Consider the following 13,143-nt stretch of genomic DNA (forward strand, 5'->3'; position numbering starts at 1 on the left):
TTAGCCTACCTATGGGTATGCAAAGAAGTTCTGGATGACCTCTTGTCGTTCAGATGTGTCCTCACTCTCTCTAAGCCCAACTCTGTAAATGAAATCATTGCCCTCCCCACTACGTGGGACATGACATCCAGGGACGAGTCTGGCCCTGGCACCATTTAATCAACAATGTCATCCTGACCAAAAGGAGGAAAAGAAGTGTAACAAATAAGGTGTCAGTGGCTGATAGAGTTCAAATAGAGCTAAGAGCTACTCTGGAGGTCCCTCTTATGCAAGCTTCAGTTAGACATTGCTTCCTATCATAACTTGCCAAACTTCAACCAAAACCATTCCTGCCAATCCTAAAGAACACCTATGGGAATGTATAAGATCTACAAAGATTCCATGCACTAGGGTAACTAGGGTAATTTTCCTACCTACAATCTCCAGATGGGTCCTGGACCAGATAAGTCCTGAAACCTAGAAGAGCCAGCCTCTCCAGAACGTCAGCTAGTTCCATCTCCTTACACCATATTACTGACAGCCCCTTCCAACATGAAAGTTTTAATGGGCATAGCCTAAACACCCCTAAAGAATGGGATAGAAAGACCAAAGGTGATGGTGAAGTTATACAGAGAAGGTAGGGTTTAACAAACGAGTATGATTGCTGAATCATTAAACTGATATTTGTTTCAGTCTCCAGTGTCTCAGAGCAGCTAGAAAAGTAAAAACTTAAAGTTGTAGAATTGTAACCCATTCCAAACTCTGAAATCTGTTCTACAACTAATTGTGCTGTGCTTTGAAATGTATTGCTTCTTTTGTGTATATGTCATTTTTCACATGCACAAAAAAAGTCAAAGTGCTTTGAAAGCTATTGCTTTTTCTTTCTTTGTTTTATATATATGTTATACTATACAACAAAAACAATTTTTTAAAAAAGTTATTTGAGACTGCAACAGTTATATAAGAAGAAGACATGAATCTAAGAAATAGTATTTCAATGAACATTCTGTGACTAAATGTACCAGGAAGAGAGTTGTGTAGCACAACTAGAAAATAATTGTTCCAAAATACAATAGGAGTTCATAGAATCCAAAAAAAACTCTCCGAGAAGAAACTAGATTCCATTGCACTGATTTTATGAAAAGAAACAGGTTACCCTTAGGAATCAGATGAAAACATGTTTATTTTGTCATTGGTGGGGGTCCTAACTAGAAACCCCAAGAAAAATGAGTTTTTATGAAAGAAATTATTCTAATATGAAGCAAATTAAAATATGACCTGATTTTTAGCAATTTAGCTAGGTAAGGACATTGAGGTAGAGGGAAAATGTGCATAGGGGATACTCTAGAATCCGCCCAGATCCTTTTTCAGGTCTGAAAGAATATCAGCAGCTTCCTTCTCCCATCTGTGTCCCTCACTGGAAATTGCCCTCAGCCCCAGGGAGCTGTGTTGACCCCCAGGCAGGTGGTCTGCAACCACTGGCTGGCTGATGTGTGTATACAAGTGCCAGTCCCGTTGTCTAAATCTGAGGCAACTTCAGAGTCCCCTGAAGAATTGTCTGAGGCCTTGTTGCAACCACATTGCAGGTCAGCCTCTCCCTCTGTCCAAACCTGCCTTCTTCATTTCCTTATAGTCTCTCCTTTGTCACTTCTTTACAAATGAATCTCCCAAGAGCACTCCCCATTCAATTCTCCGTCTCCGAGTCCATTTTCTGGGAACCCAATCTATGACACTTGTGCAGAGTCACAAAGCTGAAAGAGAGCATGGATTGTTCAGAAAATTGCACACAGTTCCCTATATCAGACATAGAATTAATGTGGAGAAATGGAGAAGGGGAAAAGATTAGATAGAGCTACGAAGTGGCCAGAAAGTGAAGAGATCTGAATGCCACATTAGGGAGTTTGCTTGGAAACAACAAGCTATATGCCCCGATCCATAAACCTCTCCGAACCTAAACAGTCCTCATCTGAACATAAGTAAAACAACAACAACAAATGCCTGGGCTCTGATGAGAATTAAATGAGTTCCTGCTCAGGAAAATGCTTTGTGGTGAGAGTCAAATGTAAATTATTATTAATAAACTTTAGCCTATGATGTGTCAGTATGCCTGCATGACCACTATGAGTCTCTTTGTAATAATAATTGAGAGGACTTTATCCTTCAGGAAAAGATACCAAATATACAAACCAGTCCAGCAACAGGGTTATTGGAGAAAGAAAAGGGTCGATTCTGAGTTAAAAGCTCTCACTTGGATTTGTCCACCTGCCCTCACTGCCCTCTACCTCCAGCTCCAGTGAATTCTGCTTGAGTTTTGTGGGGATAGGAGGATGGGGAAAAGGGATGAGAATGGAAGAAGAAACAGGGAGGAAAGTCTGTAAATAAAAACAGTAGTGACTGCTGCAGGAGAACTCTGGAAGACGGTAGACACATATAGCCCTACTTCACTATTCATCAGCCAGCAAGGGACATAAAAATTGGCAGAAAATGTACTAAGAAATGATGAATATGCAACTATGTGATGTTATTAAGAATTATTGATTGTACATGTAGATTGGAATGATTTCTAAAAAAAAAAAAAAAAAAAAAAAAAAAAAAAATTGGCAGAGAGACATTCTATCTGCTTCTGCCTAGAATATGATGTGGCACTGGCATGCTAAGGGCACCAGAAAGCGTGATGCATGGTGAACACCTAAGGATGCCCACATCAGCCGCGATGCAGAGGGGTGGACCCCATGGAAGCAGCTCGGTCCTGGGCACAGAGGGAGAGCCAGAAGAGTAGAGACCTGAACAGAGGGAAGACAGAGCAGCAGAGGAAGAAAATGGCCCTATGTGTTGCTCATCAAAGCCATATGAGCCTCCCAGCAATAACTGCAGGACACTTTTTTGGAAGTAGAGGTCCTGCAATTATAGAAGAGAGGAGAGCCAGAGAAATCTGCATTATGACTGTTAACATTATCCCATTTCAGCCAGGATTTATGAAGCCTAGGCAAGCGTAATAACAAGTATTATTTATCAGATAATAGCAATCTTTGTAAGAGAAAATTTCTTTCCTTTCATATCATTGCCTAGCATAATGCCATGCAAATAGGTGCCAGATAAATGTTAAATAACCAAATGAACATATAAATGCATGACCACTTCATTACTTCAGGCTTCCTGAATGAAATTAGAATACAATAGATACTATGTTAAGTCCTAACCAATAGCTCATCAGGTTCATCTTCAAAGGATGACTGGTGAATGAAATCAAAGTCCAAAGATTCTGCAATGTTTCAGAAGCTCTCAAATTTCCATGAATCTGTCACCTGTAAAAGTGTCTAAAACTATTCTGGAATCATTAATATTTTCCATCTGCAACATCTCCTTGGGGTGGTAAATGTCATATGTTACGCCCCCTGGGTAAGCAGCATATCCTCTCCCTGTGCCTGTCTGTCTGAAAATGTAAGAAGTGTTATTTGTCATCAAATGTGTCTTTCCACAGGGCATAAAGTGGGTATTCAGTGTTTGCTAATCGTTTATAACATGCCTTGATCTGCACCCAAATTGAAAGTTTCTCCTGCTTGGCTGTGGTGAGTTACAGATACATGTATTTCCCTCTGCGTTGCTGATAATCATGTGATTTGACCTTTATTATTAAGGATATTAAAAACAACAAGCAAAATCTTAAACTCAACCATATTTCCCCCAGAAGCAGAAGACCCATTAGATTATTTTCCTCTTTGTAATTAAAATCTTTGTCTGTCACCAACAGACTCATTTGTATCCTTTCAGTTAGATTCCAGTATTCATTTGGTTTCGAGCCCACTCTGTTCAAAAAGCTCTAGCTGAAAATTAATTAATGAATTAATCAATCAAACAATTAATTAAAAGTTTGGAAGGTTTTTGTTTTTGTGTTTTCATATAACTGTAATGAAATATCTTTAAAATTCTCTACATCTTTTCTTCTTCTTTTTTTTAATTGGAAAAGGTACTATTTTTCCCTTCCCTTTACCATACTTAGGCAGAATGGTACTAAATGATTTCAACCATAAACATGGCTCAATTCATTTCTCTTTTCATACGTTACCCTCTTGCTAAGTTTTCATAAAGGTGGAACAATATTGTTGTCCTCAACTGTGACATGATCTATTTTTTTTATCTCCTTTAAACTGTTTATCACTTGCTTCACTATTTCAGATGGAATTAATCTTCTAAAAACAGATTACATTCTAGGATGTTTTATGGCTAAAAGCTCCATCAAAACTTTTTCACAACCTGTTAATGGAACAGAAAGCAGCCAGGTAACTGTGTTCCAGGTGCTGTAATAAATGCTTACCGCTGCACTCATGGAAGCCATCAGTGTTGTTTCACAGACATCTAGGAAACCTCTTTGTTTCATAAATCACTGAAATACTTCAGGATCTTTTGCATGAGCCAGAGATATTCTTAGAGCATTTAGCAGAAATAACAATGAAAATTCGCATGACAACATCTTAAGCAATTAAAATATTGTATGGGAAGTCCAATCTGCCTTTCATTGGAGGGCTACTAAAAATTAGGATGTCATCACTCCTTCCCCCACACACACCCATGCCACTTAGACAACTTATTACTTTTAGGGCTCATTTCTACCATTTTCTTTAGTAGAGATACTATAACCAGACAATGCATAATGGAAATTTAAATCTCAATCTACTTATACTCAATGGATCTAAAAATACAAATTATTTGAATATATTATGCATTACAGGCAAACTCAACTTGGAATATTTTACAATGGAGGAGCCTGCTCAGTGACAGCTTCTTACTGGCAAAATGGATAAGTTCCTATCCAAAAAAAAAAAAAACCCAAACAAACTTGGCCTTAGTGAGACTCATTTCTCTTCTTCCAGTTGCTCAGGTCAAAATCATCCTTGGCTTTTCTCTTTCTTTCATATCCCACATTCAATCCATTAGCAAACCTTGACAGCCTACCTTAGAATAACCATATTCCAACCTCTCACCACTTCCACAGCCGCCACCTTATCTGAGTCTCCTAGCTGGCCTCTCAGCTTCCTCCCTTATGCCCCTATCAGTTTTGTAGGGCTGCCTTAAGTAAGTTCCACAAACCTAGTGGCTTGAAACAATGAAAATTTATTCTTTCATGGTTCAGGAGGCTAGAAGGTATCAACAGCATTGGCTGCCTCTGGAGGCACTGAGGGGGAGTCTCTCCCATGCCTCTCTCCTAGCTTCTGGTGGTTGCCAACCATCCCTGGCATTCCTTGGCTTGTAGCTGCTTCATTCCACTCTCTGCTTCCAATGCCACATGACCTTCTTCCGAGTGTGTCTCCTCTATGTTTCTGTGTCCCATCCTCCCTCTCCTTCCTCTTATAAAGGTGCCAGAAATTGGATTTAGGGCCCACTAATCCACTATGACCTTAATTGATTATATCTGCAAAGACCCTGTTATCAAACAAGGTCATTTTCACAGATACTAAGGTGTTGGCTCATGAATATATTCACTTTGTTTTAATTTTTTTTATTAGAGAAGTTGTGGCTTTATAGAACAATCATGCAAAGGATTCAGGATTCCAATATTCCACCCAATTATAATAGCTTGCATTGGTATGGAACATTTGTTACAATTGATGGTAGTACATTTTATAATTATATTATCAATGGTATTCCATGTTTTAACTTAGACTTCACTGTTTGTGTAGTTCATGGATTTTTAAAAATTTTTATTCTATTACCATATATACAACCTAATATTTGCCTTTTAATCACATTCAGATATATATTGCAGTGCTATCTGGCCATTTGTATAGCTTCCTTGGAGAGATGTCTAGGCAAGTCTTTTGCCTATTTTTAAATTTGGTTTTGTCTTTTTGTTATTAAGTTGAAGGGTTTCATTCTGTATTTTGGATATCAAACCTTTACTGGATGTGTGGTTTCCAAATATTTTCTCCCATCGTGCAGGTTGTTGTTTTCCTTTTATGATAAAGTCCTTTGAGGTGTAATTTTTTTATGAAGTCCCATTTATCTATTTTTGCTTTCATTGCTGTGCTTTAGGTGTAAAATCTAAAAATCTATTACCTAACACAAGGTCCTGAAGATGCTTCCCTACGTTTCTTCGAAGAGTTTCATAGTTCTAGCTCTTATATTTAGATTTTTGATCCATTCTGAGTTGATTTTTGTGTAAGGCTTGAGCTAGGGGTCCTTCTTCTCTCTTTTGCAATGAAGATCCAATTTCTCAGTGCCTATTGTTAAAGAGACTGTTGTTTCCCAACTGAGTGGTCTCGCCCCTTTGCCAAAATCAGTTGGCCATAAATGTGAAGGTTGATTTCTGAGCTCTCAATTTGATTCCATTGGTCTATATTTCTGTCCTTCTGCCAGCACCATGTTGTTGTGATTACTGTGGCTTTGTTTGAAGATTGGGAAGTGTGAGTCCTCCAACTTCTTTCTTCTTTTTCAAGATGACTTTAATTATTGGGGCCATTTACCTTTCTATATAAATTTGATGATTGGCTTTTCCATTTCTGCAAAGAAGGTTTGTTGAAATTTTGAATAGGATTGAGTTGAATCTATAAATTTCTTTGGGTAGGACTGACATCTTCATAATATTTAGCCTTCCAATCCAGGAACACAAAATGTCCTTCCATTTATTTAGAACTTCTTTGATTTTTTTTTAGCAATGTTTTATAGTTTTCTGTATACAAGTCCTTTACATTCTTAATTAGATTTATTCCAAGATATTTGATTCTTTTTGCTGCTATTGCAAAAGGAGTTTTCTTCTTGATTTATTCTTCCAATTACTCATTGCTTGTATATATAAACACTACTAATTTTTATACCCCACCATTTTGCTGAATTTATTTATTAGCTGAGGAACCTTTGTTGTTGATTGAATATATCTTTTGGGGAAACATGATCCAACCTACTATATCCTTCTACAACATATTTTTCACCAGAAGCCAGGATGATCCTTTTAACATATGTCATATCATGCCATTTCTCTGCTTCAAGCTCTCCAATGGCTTCTCTCTCACTTAGCATACAAGCCAAAGACCTTACATGGCCACGAACACTCTTCATAGCCCTGCCCCCCAACACTAACTTTCTGGCCTCGTCTCCTACCACCTTGCCTCTCACTTATTGCAATTCAGTAGGATTGGCTTCCTTGCTGTTCCTCAAGTACTCCATGCTTCCATCTCCTGCTCTTGCCTCAAAACCTTTGCACTTAATTTTCCCTTTGCCTAGAATTCATTTCTCCAAGATATATCTACGTGGATGGCTTATTTGCTTGCTTCAGAACTTTGCTCATATAGCACCTTAGCAGAGAAGTCTGACCACCATATATAAAAGAATCCAGTTCATGTGCTTCTCCAATAACTCTGTCTTATCTATCTCCAAGCTTTAGCCAATTGCCCTACTTCCCAAATCGAGTAGCCTCAGCAAACACAATTAAAGCCCTGCGATCCCTGTGACCAAGGCCCTGGTTGTCACCAACATATACTCATTTCTTAATTCTACCAACTGACTCATTTCCCCTGGGGGCTGGGGGAGAAGGCCAGCTCTCTGCAACTCCTGAATCCAGGTTCAACCCCATAGGGCCCACAGAAATTCTGGTCTCTCTAGCAGCTGGCCAGAGAGAACTGTTGGGGGAACACTGGTCAATGAGAGATTAGTGATGGGAAAAAACAACAGATAAGTTGGTTCCCTTCCTTCCTCCAATAGATGCTTTTGTAGCACAAGTGGTTCCACATGGCCTCTCTGGAGATATTCTGCACGACCAAGCAACCAACTATGTTTCTTCTGAGGCTGTGACCAATTCAGAAATACACTACATTTTATTTGCTTTCCTGATATCCCTGCTTTACCTCCCCTTTCCCCTCACTCTTGCTGCCCTGGGATTATACCAAAAAAGCATTATAATAAAAGCTTTGTCTCAGGCCCTGTGTTCTAAGACATACATCCATATGCAGACATCAACAACATGGACACAGCTATGCCGCAAACCCTGGCACTGCTTGATTTCTCTTCATTTCTTATTACCACCTGCCTTTCTGTCTCCATCCTAACTGTAGAATGCAAACTCCATGAAAGCAATAACATTGCTTTTTTAGTCATTGCTGTATTTCCAAAGCATAGTACCTGGCACATAGTAAGCATTTAAGAAATAGTATTTAGGTAATGGATAAATGAGACGTGAGTCTGCAAGCACGGAACTAAGCACTATTTTAAATTCCAAAAACATAGAAATTGGAGAAGTTCAGGATTTTGTGCATGATCTACCTTTTGATGCCCGAGATCCCACTTGGAGTCTTCCCTGTCTTTGTCATTCTCATTAATTTCATCAAACTTTATTGGTCACCTCTCAACTCAAAATTCAACTCCTCCCAAAACTCCCCTTCCCCCAATTAGCCTCACAACCAGTATAACCATTTCCTCCCATGTCAAGCATTTTTCTCAATCCTCTTAGACAGAACTCATGCATACTTAGAGAACACTTCATCCATTTTATCTCATTCTCACAGGACTACATAGTATCCTAAAATAGATTCAGTCTGTCTTTAGCCCATCCTCCACCACACAGCTCCTCAGAAATATACCCAAGGGCCTTCCCTCCCCACATCCAAACCCCTCAGACTGTTCCTGTCATTAGTAATCACAATAATAACTATTGATTGTTGAGTGCATGCTATGTGCCAGGAATCATTGTGGACACTGAATCCTCACAACAACCCTGAAAAATATGAAAATGTCTAAACTCATTCATACTAAAGTGTTTGAGACTTAGTATATTCCTCTTAGAGCTATTTTCCTGGAAGAAGCTGACTCAGTCACTCTAGTACAGCTTCATGCATAAAAGGAGCAAGAGATTCAGTGGGGAAAGCAAAACTCCTTCCTTCTTCATACCCTCCAATTTACAGTATTGTCCAAATCATTGATGGACTGCTTTGTAACTGCTCTGGAATTGCTTCATGAGAATATGTTCTGTCTCTTTATATAAATTGAAAGCACCTTGAAATCAGACATGGCTTTTATTTCTTGTGTGTTCCTGAAAAACTGTACTTGTCTCTTAACTTGAGTCCATCCTTCAATCTCTCTCACCTCTAACCTATGTGAACTGCCACCATCAGATTAATTGTCTCAGTGGAATGGTCTTCAAAGTGGGGATGGATGTGTCCAGGAAATGTAAAGATAGTTTATTGGGAATACAAAAAAAATTAGAACTTTCATATATATATATATATGAATACATATATCCATATATATATATGAAAATATGTAAGCTTGATTAATTTTAATATATAGATTCATACTGATATCTTCACTCGGTATATATGTTAAGAAGATTATGGTACATGAGATACATGAAGTCTCCCCCCAGAAGGGATGATAGGACCCCTTTACCTTGCATGCACAATCAGCACTTTACAGTTTAGGCACATCCAGGTAAAAGTAGGGTTGCAAACTATATAACTGAATTTTATCTAACATAACCTCGGGAAATGGACACCTGGCTTAAAGATGTCTGGAAAGTAACTATGAATGCAAGAGCATATCAATTTTGCAAGCTTAAGTGAACAAGAAAACGGCAGAGCTGACATTTCTATTTCTAATACAAGCTCTTCGTCTTCCACATTATAAAATAAAATCAGTGACAAGAAAATGGCTTAAAAAAATTCAAAATTATCCAAAAGACCCTTTAAAATATAGATTTACATATATTTTCATTAACAATGAACTTCATCTTAGGTATATATTGTGTCTTGACATATTAGTTAATGATTATGATATGCATATATAGAGTTACACTTTGGAATAATAACTAATGTTAATATGAAGCAATTATAATTAGCAAGACATTTAAAAAATAAGCATCAAAACACAGAGACAAGCCTCTGCAATTTTTTCAAAGATGTTTAAAATTAGGCAATATTCAATCCATTACTTTACAAAATTTCACTAAGCATGTAAGATTTCTTTTTAATGTGAAAAACAAAAAGCTGCATGCTATCATAAAAATCCTTATTCTTCCTGCTTTGGTGAATGCTGAAATAATGCATGAAAAACAATTTGGTACAACCAATATGAACACCATTATCAGCAAATACTATTGAAAGATGCATAGAAAGCATTGCTGAAAATTCAGAAAAAAAATAAGAACTGGGGCAAATTACACAGTTTTAGGAATTTTGGTATATAATTTGAATGAAAGTACCAATGTTCCTTTTCTACCAAGTCTTAGTACATAGTTTTTGTTAGGTTGTGCTTCAATAATAAAATATAGGAAGAATTACATTTTTTCCAAGCCCCTAAAGGTAAGATATATGGATAAAATAAATTCTCAAGAATAAATAACTAATGTAATGGTAAAGCTATGTAAGAAATGGAACAGCTCCTTTGACCCAAAATTTCAGAAAGATTCTGATTAAGGTACAGAGACAGATCACAAGTGCATTCATTTACTCTGCTATCCACAGATAAGTATTTGCAGCTGAGGAATTGGAGCCAGAAGTGCATGTACTATAGTATGTCGCCAGTGTAATTAATTTTATTTTGTTTAAAAAGTATTTGAGGGCAGTGCGATGGTGGGTCAGCGACAGAATTCTTACCTGCCATGCTGGCGACCCAGATTTGATTTTCAGTGCCTGTCTATGTTAAAAAAAAAAAAAAAGGTATTTGAAATATAATTGCCTCTTTATAACAAATCGAGACGGAACATGATCTTGGACATTTGTTCCATAATACAGGGATTTGCTAATTCTTTCAGGGCACAGTACTCACAAGAGATCAAAAATTCTATTTACAAAAAGACAAGTATTCCAAAATATGCTGACCTTTCCTCTGCTAAGTGGGCTGTCCATAGCAGGACACTTATCAAGTATTTTTTGAATAGCAATAATAATAATAATCATAAACAGACTCTGTCCCTCAAGATGAAAGTAAAATATTTCGTAATAGTGAGTAAGAAGGAGCTGCCTTTCTAAGGAAACTCAAGTTATGGACTTAGTCTCCTGGCTGTGAACAAATACCATGAAATGGGTTGATTTCAACATAGGAGTTTATTGGCTCACGGACTTGAGTCTGAGAGAAGTCCAAAGCCAAGTTGTTAGCAAAAGGATACTTTTACCCTGAAGACTGTGGCATCCAAGGGCCGGCTGCCTGCAAATCTTGGTTTTTGGCTTTTGCATCGCATGTTAATGCACATGGCAGTGTCTCCTTTCTTTTTTGGGTTCTATTGACTTCCAGTTCTCAGCTCTTCCTGAAGCTTTCTCTCTCTCTGTCCGAATTTTATTCTGCTTATAAAGGATTCCAATAACACAGATTAAAGCCTAATCTGATTCAGTTGGCTACAGTTTAACTAAAAATATTTACAATGAATTCACACCCACAGGAATGGATTAAGATTAAGAACGTGTTTTCTTCTGGGGTGCATAATTCAACCTACCACATGGACAGAAATTTTGTAAAAGAATACGTAAAAAGATTTTCATTATCACATAATTTGGTTGTCAAAAACAAGGTAAGGGCAGCCATATTCTGAGTCCCGACCTCTTGCTTTCCTCCCCAGAAAACACGAGCTTCACTCCCCACTCCACCACCTTCTCCTCTGACTATGGATCCCTGGGCTCCATCTAGTTGCCCAGCCACAGGGCCTGGCCAACCAGCAATGCAGCTAGGGTCTATGCCTGCACCAGTGGCTCTGACTCCCGGATCTCTATGCCCTGTTTCTCTAGCTCCTGGGGCGGCTGGGGGTTCAGAGGCCTAGCCAGCAGGATGGCGGAGGGTCTGGCAGTAATAGAGAGTATCCAGGCGAGTAGGCGACCATGCAGGCCCTAAACAACTGTCTGGCCTCCTACCTGGACAGGGCAAGGGGCCTAAAGACTGAGAATTGGAAACGGGAGGGCAAATTTCAGGAACACTTTGAGAAGAAGGGACCCCAGGTCAGGGTCTGGGGCCACTATCTAAAGACCATTGATGAACTGAGGGCTCAGATCTTTGAAAATTCCATGGACAATGCCCACATCCTTCTGCAGATTGACAATGCCCTACTGGCTGCTGATGACTTCAGAGTCAAGTATGAGACTGAGCTGGCCATGGGTCAGTCCGTGGAGAGCAACATCCATGGGTCTGCAAGCTCACTGATGATACCAACATCACTCGGCTGCAGCTGGAGACAGAGATCAAGGCCCTCGAGGAGGACCTGCTCTTCATGAAGAACCATGAATAACCTCCTACCTCAAGGAGGAAGTAAAGGGTCTCCAAGCCCAGATTGCCAGCTCTGGGCTGACTCTGGAGGTGGATGCCCCCATGTCTCAGGACCTCAGCAAGATCATGGCAGACATCCAGGCCCATTATGATGAGTTGGCTCAGAAGAACCGAGAGGAGCTGGACAAGTGCTGGTCTCCGCAGACTGAAGAGAGCACCACAGTGGTCACCTCTCAGTCCAGTCACCTCTCAGTCCACAGAGATAGGAGTGGCTGAGATGACACTCATGGAGCTGAGATGTACTATCCAGTCCTTAGAAATTGACCTGGATTCCATGAGAAATTGAAGTCCAGCTTAGAGAACAGGCTGTGAGAGGTGGAAGCCCGCGATGCCCTGCAGATGGAGCAGCTCAATGGGGTCCTGCTGCACCTGGAGTCAGAGCTGGCACTGAGCCAGGCAAAGGGGCAGCGCCAGACCCAGGAGTACAAGGCCCTGCTGAACATCAAAGTCAAGCTGGAGGCTGAGATCGCCACCTACTGCCATCTGCTAGAAGGACTTCAGTCTCAGTGACGCCCTGGACAGCAGCAACTCCATGCAAACCATCCACAAGACCACCACCTGCAGGATCGTGGATGGCAAGTGGTATCTGAGACCAAAGACACTGAAACTCTGAGGCATTGAGGCAGCAGATGCAGGGTGCCCTTTGGGGAATGAGTAGCCAATGAAAACTTCTGCATCTTCAAAAAAAAACAAGGTAAGGGTCCATCCATCTTAAAAAATATTTATCATATAAGCACAATTAGAAACAGACTTTTAAAACAATTTTAAACTCTTCCAAACAAAAAATTTCAGTGGAATTTGAACCAATTTTGATAACACTGAAAAGTAGTAACCTGCCCACTGGTTTGCAAGAGCAACTAATTAACATCAGAAAAGATGGAATCTGGCAAATTTTTAAGAAAAGCCTTTCCAAAATTGGGCATGGGC

At 39.3% G+C, this 13,143-nt stretch overlaps 1 pseudogene; it reads left to right on the plus strand.

Annotated features, from left to right (window-relative positions):
- LOC143656859 (keratin, type I cytoskeletal 18 pseudogene) overlaps window positions 1–12,837 on the plus strand; it is a 79,714-nt pseudogene extending 66,877 nt beyond the window's left edge.
- The last annotated feature ends 306 nt before the right edge of the window (window positions 12,838–13,143 follow it).

This window comes from Tamandua tetradactyla, chromosome 15, assembly GCF_023851605.1.
Source record: "Tamandua tetradactyla isolate mTamTet1 chromosome 15, mTamTet1.pri, whole genome shotgun sequence".
Lineage (NCBI taxonomy): Eukaryota > Metazoa > Chordata > Mammalia > Pilosa > Myrmecophagidae > Tamandua > Tamandua tetradactyla.